This window comes from Sorex araneus, chromosome 10, assembly GCF_027595985.1.
Source record: "Sorex araneus isolate mSorAra2 chromosome 10, mSorAra2.pri, whole genome shotgun sequence".
Lineage (NCBI taxonomy): Eukaryota > Metazoa > Chordata > Mammalia > Eulipotyphla > Soricidae > Sorex > Sorex araneus.
This window is the reverse complement of record NC_073311.1, coordinates 24270422-24284101: the sequence shown is the minus strand read 5'-3', so window position 1 is coordinate 24284101 and position 13680 is coordinate 24270422. Positions and strand designations below refer to the sequence as shown.

Genomic DNA, 13680 nt, shown 5'->3' with positions numbered 1-13680 from the left:
TTGGTCTGTAGTGGACTCTACAAAAACTTTCAATTCTATATATTTATTTATGAAGTACTATTACACATAAGATTGTATATGTGATATAAATAGGTATATGTCATATATGTATGTATCACATATATACAAGATACCAAGATACTTCACACAATACTATAGACACTTTTAGATAAACTTTAAAAAAGTTAAAACTCTTAAATTTTATTTTATGTTGCCAAAAAGATAGTGCAGGGGTTAAGGCTCTTGCCTACATATGACCACCCCTGGTCCAAATCCCAGTACCACATATTGTTCCCCAAGCATCACCTGGAGTGATCCCTGAGCATAGAACCAGAAGTAAACCCTGAGAACTATTTGTTTTATCCCCAAACAAACAAAAAAATTATATATATTTTTGTTGAAGGGCTGTTCGCTTTGTTTTTTTGGCCATAACTGGTGATGCTCAGGATTGCGTCCTGGCACTCAGAGATCTCTCCTGAAGGGGTCTGAGGGACCGTATTCAGTGCAAAGGATCAAGCCCAATACAGCTGTGTGCAAATTAAGTGCCCTACCTGCTATACTATCTATCCAGCACCCCTCCTCAAATCATTTTTTATTTCAGTTGCATTGGTTTAGACAGCATAAATTCCTATGTGGTTTATGTGATCACACCATAGCATGCTCATAAAACGATTTTGATTTAAGGTACACAAAACCTCATATGGAGGAAATAAATGTTGCTAATGTCAGGCAGAAAATAACAATTTATACAATAGATGCATAAATGTCATCTAATACAATATAATATTTAATAAACACTTGTGTGCTTGCAACACTAAGTTCATACTAACACTTTTCAGGCAATACACAAAAAGAAAATAAAGAACCACATATTTTATCCATTTTTTTTTAATTCAGTAAACTTTTAGTTCCCTAGTCTTTTGGATATAAATTGGTTGTTGCATTAACCAGAGATGGAACAGAGTGAAGAACAGTGCCCAAGAACAGAAGACTGGTTTAAAAAATATAGTACATATACAAAATGGAATACTATGCAGCTGTTAGGAAAAATGCAATCATGAAATTTGCTTATAGAGGATGGACATGGACAGTATCATGCTGACTGAAATGAGTCAGAAAACGAGGAATAGACATAATGATTGCACTCCTATGTGGGATATTAAAAATTACATAATATGATACTAATACCCAAGGACAGTAGGAATAAGGGCCAGGAGGATGGGTCCATGGTTGGAAGCCTGCTTCAAGTGCTGAGGGAGATGGAAATGGGGATAGAAAAGGGATCACTATGACAAAGAGAGTTAGAAATTATCGCTCTGGATAAGTAACGCATGCTGAAAGTAGTAAAGGAACAGGCACGATAACCTCTCAGTATTTGCTCAAAGGGGGAGAGAGAGAGAAAGAGAGAGAGAGAGAGAGAGAGAGAGAGAGACAGAGACAGAGACAGAGACAGAGACAGAGACACAGAGAGAGAGAGAGAAAAGGAAAGTGCCTGCCACAGAGAAAGTCTGAGAAAGAAGCTAGGACATTGGTGGCAAGAAATGTACAAATGTACACTGGTGGCGGGATGGGTGTTGGATCATTGCATGGCTGAAACCCAATCATGTACAGGTTTGCAACTGTGCATCTCATGATGATTCAATTAAAAAAATAATGGGGAAAAGCCCTTCACTTTATTTATGTCTTATAAAGACTTAAAAGTTTCATGATAACCAATTGGTATATTATTTTGTAGCAACTAATATTATGACACCTTTATGAAAAACTGTATACCTTCTCAGCATTTTATCACCTATACATGATTTTTTTTAAAAAGACAGAATCAGGTTATTTTATTTCTTTTTAATTAAAGGTTTTGTTACTGAGAAATAGCTTTTGAATGACCAAACTGTTGATAAGCAACAGTGAAAAACAATTCCTAAATATAAAAGCATATTTAAATGTGAGCATAAGAAGCCTATAGTAATATATCTGGCATTTTTCTGGAATTGGCCCATAGAGTAGGTCAAAATAAATATTTGCACGTTTCCCTTTAATAAATGAATTATCCTGCTAGGATCATGCATAGAGAAGGTGAATGGATTGAATTTGAAATAAAAAGAAAAGGTTTGACTTAATTTGGTTTATTTAAAATATTTTTTAGTTTTGCTTTTGCCTGTTAGCAGCCTATTAAGACAACATTTTTATAAATGCTTTCAGTTCCTTTGTTTTAATTAAAAAATCAGCTTTAAACACAACTTTTCAGGTGGTCTGGACTTTGTTAGAAATAGTACTATTACAAAAACTGCTCTGATAAAATATATAAACCAAAAGGGTTTTCATGATTTGATTACATATATTTCAATATGTATATATTGAAATATATATAATAATATATTATATATTATATTATAATATATTATATTATATATTATAATTGACTGGATATATATTTATAATTGACTGGATATATTATTATATCCAGTAAATTATATTATATATTATATTATATATTATATTGTATATTATAATTGACTGGATATATGTATATGCTATTGCTCCAGTCAATATATATATATATTGCACAGCAGGTAGGGAGTTTGCCTTGCACACAGCCGACCCAGTTCAATTCCTCTGTCCCTCTCAGAGAGCCCAGCAAGCTACAAAGAGTATCCCACCCACATGGCAGAGCCTGGAGAGCTACCTGTGGTGTATATGATATGCTAAAAACAGTAACAAGTCTCACAATGGAGATGTTACTGGTGCCTGCTCGAGCAAATCAATGAACAATGGGACGACAGTGCAACCGTGCTATAGATTATATATATTTAAATTTAGACATTGTTTCTTTAAATTATTTTTAAAAAATTATTAAGGCACCAAGATTTACCAAGTTATTCATAGATTCATTTTTGGTATACAAAATTCCAGCATGAAACCCACAGTCAGTGTCAACTTTTCCACCAGTCCCCTTAGATTCCCTTAAACCTGCCACTCGGCCTTTTTTGCAGGCATATTTTTAAGTTTTGTTTTGTTGTTTGGATCTCTATGGAATCAACCTAGATGTCCAAAGACAGATGAGTGGATCATAAAGCTATGGTATACATAAACAATGGAATATGATGCAGCTGCAAGGAACAATGAAATGTTGCCATTTGTTGCAACCTGGATAGAACTGAAGAATATCATGTTAAGTAAATCAGAAGAAGGAAAAACACAGAATAATCTCACTTATCAGTAGTATAGAATAACTGTATAGAATAGCAGAGAGTCTCTTGCCTGCGAACCTGGCTGTCTTCCCCGGGGGCCTCCTCGAAGGGGATGGGCTCCATCTTCCCTCCCCACCCCAAGCAGAGCTCCCGGCAGCCGAAGATCTCTCGAACCTAGCCACAGCCATGCTCAAGGCCCCTCTCCAAACACTCGGACGAATCTAATGCATGAAGGAACTGGCAGAGGAACCCAGGTGTGTGGGACCTGGGGCTGAGACATCCAAGGCTGCTCAGATCAGGACTGGGCCTCCTCTACCCAGATTTCCCATCTCCCAGTAGCTAGGCGGACACACTCAAGGACTGCCCCTGGCACCATGTAATCCTGTCAACGGCCAGCATCCAGAGACTTAAAAGACAGCTCCCAGAAGCACGTGGCCGCTTTGTGGCCACACGATATCTTATAGCCTACTTCTCCCTCTGGGAGAATCTGGCAAACTATTGGGAGTTTCCTGCCCACATGGGAGAGCCTGACAAGATACCCATGGTGTATCATTATGCAAAAACCAGTAACAAGCTGGATCTCATTCCTCTGACCCTGAAAGAGCCTCTAGTATGGCATTGTTGGAAGGATGAGTAGAGAGAGGCTTCTAAAATCTCAGGGCTTGGACGAATGGAGATGTTACTGGGACCGCTCTAGAAATTCAACACTCAACGGGATGATGATGATGATGATGATGATGATGATGATGATGATGATGATGATGATGATGATGATGATGATAGAATAACTGGATGAGGGAATGCAAGAAATTAATGCAGGGGAGAAGGTAGGTATCTGGATCAAACTTGATACTAGAGTGTCAGAAAGAGAACAGAGGAGGAAAAAAATTGAAATTATTTATCTACGAAAATACGGAGTTACTTTTACAGAGATAGCTTACCATCAAGTGAACTTGATGACTAATGAGGCCACCAAAATCTATGAACTAAGTTGACTCCCCCTTCCAGATGTTCGCATCCCTACTAAGGAGTGCCAAATTCTTTGCTATTGCAAGTGAACTGAATCTATTCGTTTATCTATAAACCCATTACTTGCAAAAGCAAGATGGCCAAAGGCAAATCCAAGAATTTACCTTAGAAAGTATCAGTGTATCACTGTATCACTGATGAGTGGGCACCAGTAAAATCTCCATCGATCCCAGCCCTGAGATTTTTGCAGCCTCTCGTTACTCACCTTTCCCAATGATTGGAGGCTTCTTTCAGGGTCAGGGGAATGAAATCTGTTATTGTTACTGTTTTCAGCATATCGAATACGCCACAGGGAGCTTGCCAGTCTCTGCTATGAGGGTGGGATACTCTCAGTAGCTTGCCGGACTCTCTGAGAGGGATGGAGAATGTATATAAGAGAATACAAGCAAGTATGTTAAAACCAAACACATGTGTGCTATTTTAGGTACATCAGTGGGCTAGAGTATAAGAGCTCACATCCGTGCACTTCTGGGAGCTTTGTTTTATAGTTTCTGGATCTTGGCCATTGATGGGACTACATGGCACCAGGGGCGGTTTGTGGGTGTGGATGCCGAGCTACTGGAAAATGGAGAATCTGGGTGGAGGAGTCCCAGTCCTGATCTGAGCAGGCTGCCTGTTCCTTCATGTGTGAGGCTCATCCGAGTGTGTGGAGAGTGGCTTTGAACATGGCTGTGGCTGGGTTCTGGAGGTCTTCAGCTGCTGGGGCTCTGCTTCGGGCGGGAAGGGAAACTCAACCCTCCCTTTTTGAGGGACCCTGGTGAAGACACCTTGTTGCAGGGGTAGGAGATTCTGCGTCCAATAAGTTAACAGTAATTATTAAATATATCAAGAATCCAGTATAAATTCAGAAGTCCTCACTAATGGGAGATTAAAGAGACCAAACACAATATATAAATTAAGTTGCTTGGGTATGTTAGGGGGTGTGGTAGGAAACTGGGGTCATTGGTGGAAGGAAGATCACACTTCAAGCATTAAATAAATACATAAACAAATAATGAGACCAGACAATGAAATAGAAAGTGGGATGTTACATTGGTTCATGAACACTAAAAAGAATGTAAGTGGAGGGTGGGGGTGAGAGGGCTGTTTTTGTGAAATTCAAATTTTGCAACTCAGTTAGTACTAGTGTACCAATACTGATTACCCAGTCTTGAACATTATTCTCAACTCTGGACTTCAGGAGAAACAGACAAGAATGAATCGGAATGCTTTACAAAATCTTCCCAAATTTTCTGTTCATCTAAATTATTTCAAACTTAAAGGAAAAAACAAAGAAACTGAATCAGGGGATTAAAAGTGGCATATGTCTGGCAACTTTTATATTTTATCCAGTTCCACTTGACCACAGACCTGTCACAGTGCCTTTCAGATACATGAGTTGAAAATTTCTTTAATCATTTTATTTGGATTTCTTCCAAGTCAGAGAGATAAAGCAAATAGATATTTCTTTTATTCTCCATTGATTTTGCTGTGTCTTCACTAGAAAGTCTTCCATGACCAATGAACTGCTTCACAGAAGAGAATTTTTCAGATACTCAAGGCAATATGTATATATGTATATATATGCACATGTTTTTATTTCCATCATGAATGTTTCACTTTGCTGCCTGGGGTGGTGGACTATATGAAAGATTATTTTTCATTTTTAGTGGTTTTAAGGCATCATTCTGAACACAAATCATCATCTATCATAGAATCTGTTGGCACTATGATGATTTTAAAGTGTACAAATATATATTCAATACTAAAACATCTGATTGCTAAGATTTATTTGCCTATTTTAAAATTTTTCATGAATCATCTTAATTTAAATGGTTTCCACTCATTTTCTGCTATTTTTATCAGGTATACTTTTTAAAATTTGCTGTTATATATTTACTGCTCGGGGCACAAGCTAAAAATAACAGTCTGTAATTGAGGATCTCATGCAATTGAAATTCAAGGATTGTATTTTATCTGCTTTCACCAAGATAATTTTGTTAGTTTTATTTCCTTTATATTCATGACTGAAAATTACTGTATATTATTTACTTTGTGTGTGTGAGAGAGAGAGAGACTGGGAAATGATAGTGTGGTTCAATTAAAAAATAAATAATTAAAATTCAATACATTAGGAATAAGTTTGCTCTTGGGATTTTATTGATATTTTTAACATCTCTTTTATTCATAAGTCACTGGTACCTTTGTTCATTGCAATAAATTTCCCAAAATGGCCTAAAAAATCTGATCATCCCAAAATGACATGAAGAGCTAAGATGAACTCCCTGGGGCAAGCTTAAAGAGTGCAATCTTAAATGTGTCTCCGTGTACCAGAGGCTGTGATTACCTCTTTCTGCGTCTTAAAGAGTCATTCTTGACACATCTTTTATGATGTCTTTTCTCATAGCTAATGTGAATGTAGAATGTTCATTTTTTTGGAATATATTAATTCCCCACAGTCACCTACAATACTTATCCCATTTTATCTTAGTATCCTCAAAATTTATTCATTGTACATGTATTGGACTTGTAATTAATCTGAGCCAGTTGGACTTCTCTTTACTGCCCATATGCATTTATTATTAGCTATTCTTTTCCCCCCTTCCTTTCTTCAAGTCAGCAGTAGCTATACTGTGCTGTCATTTCCTTGGCTTGGTATCAATTCTCTTTTCCTGCCAAGTGCCATAGATCCTGTAAAGTGCTTCTGTTGCAGTAGTAATTTTGTTACCTAATATAAATGAACAGCACAGCTTCTGAGCCTTTACTATAAATAGCATGGAGTTTCTCAAAGGTCTCCCACTGATTATTCACCAGACTGATTTAATCTCGACTAATAGTTTTATTTCATACATTGATATTTTTTAGCAGTTTTTTTCTGGATTTTCCCATAATACTGCTAATTAATTTTTTCTCACTGTTTATAGAGAATTGGCTCTGTTGATTCCCTGTTTGTTTCAAAGTACTCAGTTGAAAATAAATCTTAAGTAAAGGGAAACAAACAGCAAAGTTCAGAATTTCCTACTATTTCTTATTGTTGTGCCCTATTATTTGTCTCTCAAACCTCTGAATAGATATAATGAGACTTTTTCTGTGCATTTCATCAATTGTGAACCTTGGTCGACAAACCAATTTATTGATCACTGACTATGCTCATAGTATATTCTTTTGTAAAAGGGAAATGATGTAATAATGTAATGGAGAAAACCCCGGCAGGGAGCCAGAAGAGATGGGTTTTAGTTTCAACATATTTCTGTGTGCTAATGTATTCATTTCCATCTTCTGGAAATAGATAGGCTTGATTACATGGACTTAAACTGCTTTTATCTCTAATATTTTATGACACTAGAATACTACATTCCTTGAGGAATTCGCAATTTAATTGAGATGTAGAATTAGAAGAGTGGTGTTGCTGTAATTCCCATGAGACTTTGTGGTACAGGGAGCCATCTTATCCACTTTATGGTCCTAAACCCGAGCATAGTCTGAAACAGAGGGTGATCAGAAGGATCAGAAGAAAGCAGTAGTAAGAAAAGTGTTGGGAAAACCTGTACTCTATGATATTGCAGTTGTGGGTATGAGGTATTGTGCATTAATAAATAAACTATTTTTTTTGTCTTTTGGGTCACACCCAGCGATGCACAGGGGTCACTCCTGGCTCTGCACTCAGGAATTACTCCTGGCAGTGCTCAGGGGACCATATGGGATGCTGGGAATCGAACCCAGGTCGGCCACGTGCAAGGCAAATGCCCTACCTGCTGTGCTATTGCTCCAGCCCCATTAATAAATAAACATTTACAGAGCTATAAAACACAAAGACTGAACTTTAATGTATAAGACATTTTTGCTCATAGCCATCAGTTATAGTCTATATCCATGAGCTTCATCAAAGCTACTGATGGTAATTTGCTCAATAGACCTTGGACATGCTTAGACAGGCTCTTGTTATTAAAGAAATATGTTATATGCAATATATATAGTGAACCCTAATCACCACATTCAGGAAAAGAAGTTCTTCCCATTTTACTTGGAGACTTACTGTAAGAAATATATGACAATATTTCAAAATAAATGTATCACCTATATTCTAATATATCCATTTTTGTTTAAAAATATTTTTTTAAATATTTAGATTCAGGCAGTGAAACGATAGGACAGCGGGTAGGGCGTTTGCCTTGCACGTGGTTGACCCGGGTTCAATTCCTCTGTCCCTCTCAGAGAGCCCGGCAACTTACCAAGAGTATCTCGCCCACACGGCAGAGCCTGGCAAGCTACCCATGGCGTATTTGATATGCCAAAAACAGTAACAACAAGTCTCACAATGGAGATGTTACTGGTGCCCGCTCGAGCAAATCCATGAGCATTGGGATGAGAGTGACAGTGACATTGATTGTGAAATAGAACAATGATCACAAATTGACCTTTTTATTACTTATATTAAAGTAGGTTAGAGCTAGCTTGGTTACTTTATTTTTAATTTTTTTTTAATTTTGTAAGTTAGTTCACAATATTTGATTACATTTAATATTCAAATACCCATCCCACCACCATCACACCTTCCCACCACCAAATTCGGGATGTTTCCATCCAAATCCCCAATCCCTGTCCCAAAACACAAACGAAGTTATGTATTTCATATTGTCTGTTATGGAGAACTTCTGAACATGCTTACAAAAGAGTGTTCATATAGGAAATAGTATGAAGATTGTTCTATTTTGGCAGGAGCCATTAAGACATTCTATAAGATATCACTAACATGTTGTTAAAGTTTGGGTGATGTGAGCTTTGGTATTACATATCTGAAAATATGTATATATGCATATATATATATTTCCCTATATGATTTATTGCCTACTATCTGAACCCCATCAAATGTGGTGTGGTAATTTTGAAAAATGAGTAGGGAGTGTCTTATGATGTGTCCAGGAATATGTTTACTCGTGTGTGAGGCTTGGCTGAGCATGGCAGAACTTGGGTTGTGGAGCCAAAAGGCTGCTGGAGCTGGGTCCCTTGGGCAGGGACGGCTCTCACCCGACTCCTTTGGGGCGCCCCGTGTGAAACAGCCTGGCACGGATTCCGGTGGCATGGTTATGGGGGCCTCATGTTATGCTCCCTTCTGGAAGAAGCAGCCATGGGATCTAGTTTGGTTACTTTAGAACTCAGTTTACAATCCAACATAGGGGTCATTGAAATTGTTCAAAGTGTTGGTGCATTTGCTTTGCATTTAGAAGTGGTGGACCCTCATGGTCTTTTAAGCACAACTAGAAGCCAACTCTCAAGTACTGCTGGCAGTGGCCCCCAAACAAGCAAATAAAATAAAGCATAAAAATGAATTAACAAATAGAATGGATACTCTACTGAAATCCAAAATCATATATCTGGTTTGACTACCAAGAATTATTGTCCAGTTATATATGTGAATGCTTATGTATATTCCAATTGTCTTGATATATCCTTAATGCATGCAGATACACTACACATAAATATGAAGGTGACTATGGTGAAAATGGAGAACTATGTATCTAGAATTTATATTATTCTGTTGTTTTTTAATTGTAATATTACATTCAGACTGAAAATTTTTCTCATGGGATCTTGGTGTTTGTTTAAGTCTTAGGTTAACAAATGGAAGCTGAGCTGTTTTGACATGGATGGTATTCAGCAGTCATTATGTTTTTGAAGGTTACTGTTTTGTATTTTGTGGTTGACTTTTTATCATGCAGTGCGGATAAGGTTATGAAGTGTCAGGCTTTCACAAACGTGAATATTTTATTTATGAACATACTATTTTTAAGTGAGAAACTTTTATATAGGCAGGTGGATATTTAAAAATTAGTAGGATTGTAGATGTGGTTTTAGCAAATGCAGGTGAATGCAACCATCCTTCACAATCAGGTACAGCATATACAAAGATTCAAATATAGAGAAAAGGAGAGTGCACATGTTTTTGAGGATGCATAACACACTTCCAAAATTTTAGTATCTTAAAACAATACAAAGGCACGATCTATAGTTTTTTGGATCAGGAGTCTAGTCAAGGGCAGATTTTCTGCTCAGGTTCATAGTCAAAGGTTTTAGTTAACTGAGGTTCATTGTTATGGGAATCTTTTGAAGTTATTGCCAAATTGTTCACAATGTGGACAAAATTTATTTCTTTGTAATTGTAGAACTTCTGGAAGATTCCACTTTCTTATTGACCAACAGGAAGCTGCAACTTAAATTTATCTACTATCCACTTTTCACCTATCTACCTATTTATTCCTTTATTTATTATTGAGATAAAACACTTAATATGAAAATTATTCTCTTAAGTACATAGTGCAATATTGTTATCTACAGAAAGAAGCTGTTTTAGCAGACCCTACAACACAGTCATCCCGTATAATGTAAACATTATACTTTTGGACAGAAATTCCATATTTCCTTTTCTGGTAGTCCCTGCCATACTATTATACTCTTGTTTCTAGGAACTGAGGAATAGTTGGCATCATGAAGAATTTGTTCTTATTTGAGTATCTCTCTTAATTTTTGTGGGGAAATTTCTTAGTATTGGAGGCTCAAGACCCAGTCCCCTTGGTATCTGGCTATGTGGTGCCAGGGAACTAACTCTCAGTTTTGAGTATACTAAGCATGCAATCCATTTATTGAACTATCTCCTGGTCTCTGGGCTTCTTTGTTTCACATCATGTATCATAGTTTCACCATTCTGTTGACTAATTGAGGAAAACGAATACCCACAGTAAAAGAATGGTAAACCTTTATCTCAGCAAACTTAAAATTCCAAAGTATAAAACTTCTAGAACAAAAGATAGGAGTAAAGCTTTATCACACTTGTCTAGGAATTGATTTCTTAGACATTACATAAAAAGTAAAAACAATAACAACAAAAGCACACAACTGGGATTACATTAAACTAAGGAGTTTTGACATTGCAATTAAAATAATCAGTAGAGTGTAAAGGCAAGCTACAGAATGGGAGAAAACATTTGCAAAGGTTAATCCCCAAATAAAAATAAATTTCTACATTTCAGTCACAAAAGCAAAGCAAAGCTAAAAATAAGAAAAGATTTGGATAGGCCATACTTTCAAATTATGTATAAATACCTACAACTAACTGAAAAGTTGCTCAACACCTCTAATCTTTAGGCAAATACAAATAAAAAACAAAGTGAAACAAATCTTTGATCTCTGGAGATTCCCTACACCAATTCCAATTGCTAATCACAAAAGGCAAACAAACAAAATAGAAAAAGAGTAGTGCAAATGTAAGTTTTTAAAGAAATTTGAATCATTATATGCTATTGACAGGAATGTAAATTGGGCAGGTGCTATGAAAATTACGTGGAGTGTCTTGAAAAAATTAAAATCAGCACTAACATATTATCCAATCCCATTACTGAATATATATATGTGTGTGCATAAATAATATAACATATTATATAATATATTTGAATCAGGATCTTGAAGAAATGTCAGTACTCTCATGCTCCTTGTAGTCTTATTGACAAGATATTGAAACAAATATCTATCAAAGAGAAGAATGAATAAAGATAATCTCGTATGTACATCAAGTGAAGTATTTTGGTTTTGGTTTTGCTTGTAAAAGTCATTCTTGTCCCTTGAAGAATTTATCTGATTAGGAGCCAGAGTGTAGTACTGTGGGTAAGGTACTTAAATACCTTAAGGAATTTGCCTTGCAAGCAGTCAACCTAGCATCTATCTTCAGCACCCGAGATGATCCCCTGAGCCTGCCAGGAATGATCCCTGTGATCTGAGTGCAGTCAGGAGTAAGGTCCCAGCACTGCAGAGTGTGGTCCAAACCCAAAATCAAAAAAAAAAAAAAAAAAGATTGAGAATAGTTTCCATATTTTGTAAGGATTAAGTTAACATAATTCTGAATTAGTTAAATTTAGATGTCTATTGTAAATTCTAAAAAAAAAAAACACCCTCTAATAGCTAAAATAAAATTTACTAGAGATTTAAAATTCAGACTAAAATTAAGCTGCATAATATAAAATGTACAGTAAAGGAAATTAGCGCAGAATGTCTTAAACTTAGGAGTAAGGAAAATAACAATTCAGGGTGATGCCTGAATCCTCACTGCTAATGTGAAATGAATTTTTGAATAGGTTAAGGTTGCCCCTTGATGACCTGCCTACTTCTGCAGATGCCTGAAGGAGTAATCTGCCTGTTCCCTAAAAAAAAAAAAAAAGCAAAGAACGAATAAAGAAAAAAATATGTGAGACACATGGAAAACAAGAGAGAAATGTCAGATTTAATTCTAACTTGTACCAGTGATAATATTATCAATGGAACATGCATCTGGTCAAGAGGTAGAGATGGCAGGTTTAATTAAAAGAAAATAGAAAATCACAATCCAGTCACAATCTGTTTAGAAAAGACATAATTTGTATATAAAAACATAGTAGTATGAAAGATAACATACTGTGCAAACAGAAAAAATAGAAAAGCTGAAATTGCTATTTTAATATTAGACACAAGACATTTTGAAGGAAAAGTATGCTACTAGATACAAAGAGGGATGTTTCCTAAGCATAATAGTTAATCTACTAAAAATATATACTAACTAGATCTGATAGCATGGATCAAGTGATAGATTCTAGTATGTAAGAAGTTTTGAGTTTGATCTCTGGTGCTACATTGCCCCAAACAGACCTGAGTGTGAATTTCATGACTCAAAAAAACTATAGGTGTGTCCCTGATGGGTCCTGAGCACTACCTCAAAAGACCCTGGTTCCATGCACCACAGATATTATCCTGGCAACAACTAAAATAAAACAATAACTGTAAACTTGAACACACCATACAACAGAGCCTAATAAGTTAAGTGAAACAGACATAATTGAATGGAATATGAGTCTACTCTATGTGACAACTGAAGACTTTGATATTACATTTTAAATAATGGATAGAGCAATGAGGCAGAAGATCAACATAGATTAGAATGATTAAATTTAGCATACCTCTGTAGCTGGAATAATTCCAGTCAGCTGCAGGATCCACGCTTAATTTGTATGGTTTCTTGGATTCTTCTCCAGAATAGATGTCATCCTAAATCATAAAATAAATCTTGGTGAATTGAAAATTAGAGAAATTATTTATAGTATGTATTCTAATCCCAAAGTGTCAAATTACACACAAGTATCTCAAAGTGTCAAATTATACTTAAGAAAGAAAATAAAATGTTGGAAGTCCACAAATATGTAGAAATTAACACACCTAAATAATCAATAAGTGAAAGAAGAAATCAGAAGGGAATTAGAAAATATCTTGTTTAAGAGAAAATTAAAATAAAACACAAAGATTTATAGGATATAATTCAAGTCAAAGTTTTATATATACTGCACAGCCTTCTGTAGTAAGACATCTTAAATTAGTAACTAAAATGTCTACCTTAAGAAAGTAAAGTAACAGAGACTAACTAACAAACCTCAGAAGAGGAAGAGATCAATATGTTGAAGATATG

General features: G+C 35.9%; 1 non-coding gene across 1 annotated transcript; it reads left to right on the top strand.

The window, feature by feature from the left end:
- The first annotated feature begins 12236 nt into the window (after nucleotides 1-12236).
- LOC129399268 (U12 minor spliceosomal RNA) lies at nucleotides 12237-12384 on the top strand. Its single transcript, XR_008627022.1, has one exon. It is a non-coding gene; the product is annotated as a U12 minor spliceosomal RNA (small nuclear RNA).
- Nucleotides 12385-13680: the final 1296 nt, after the last annotated feature.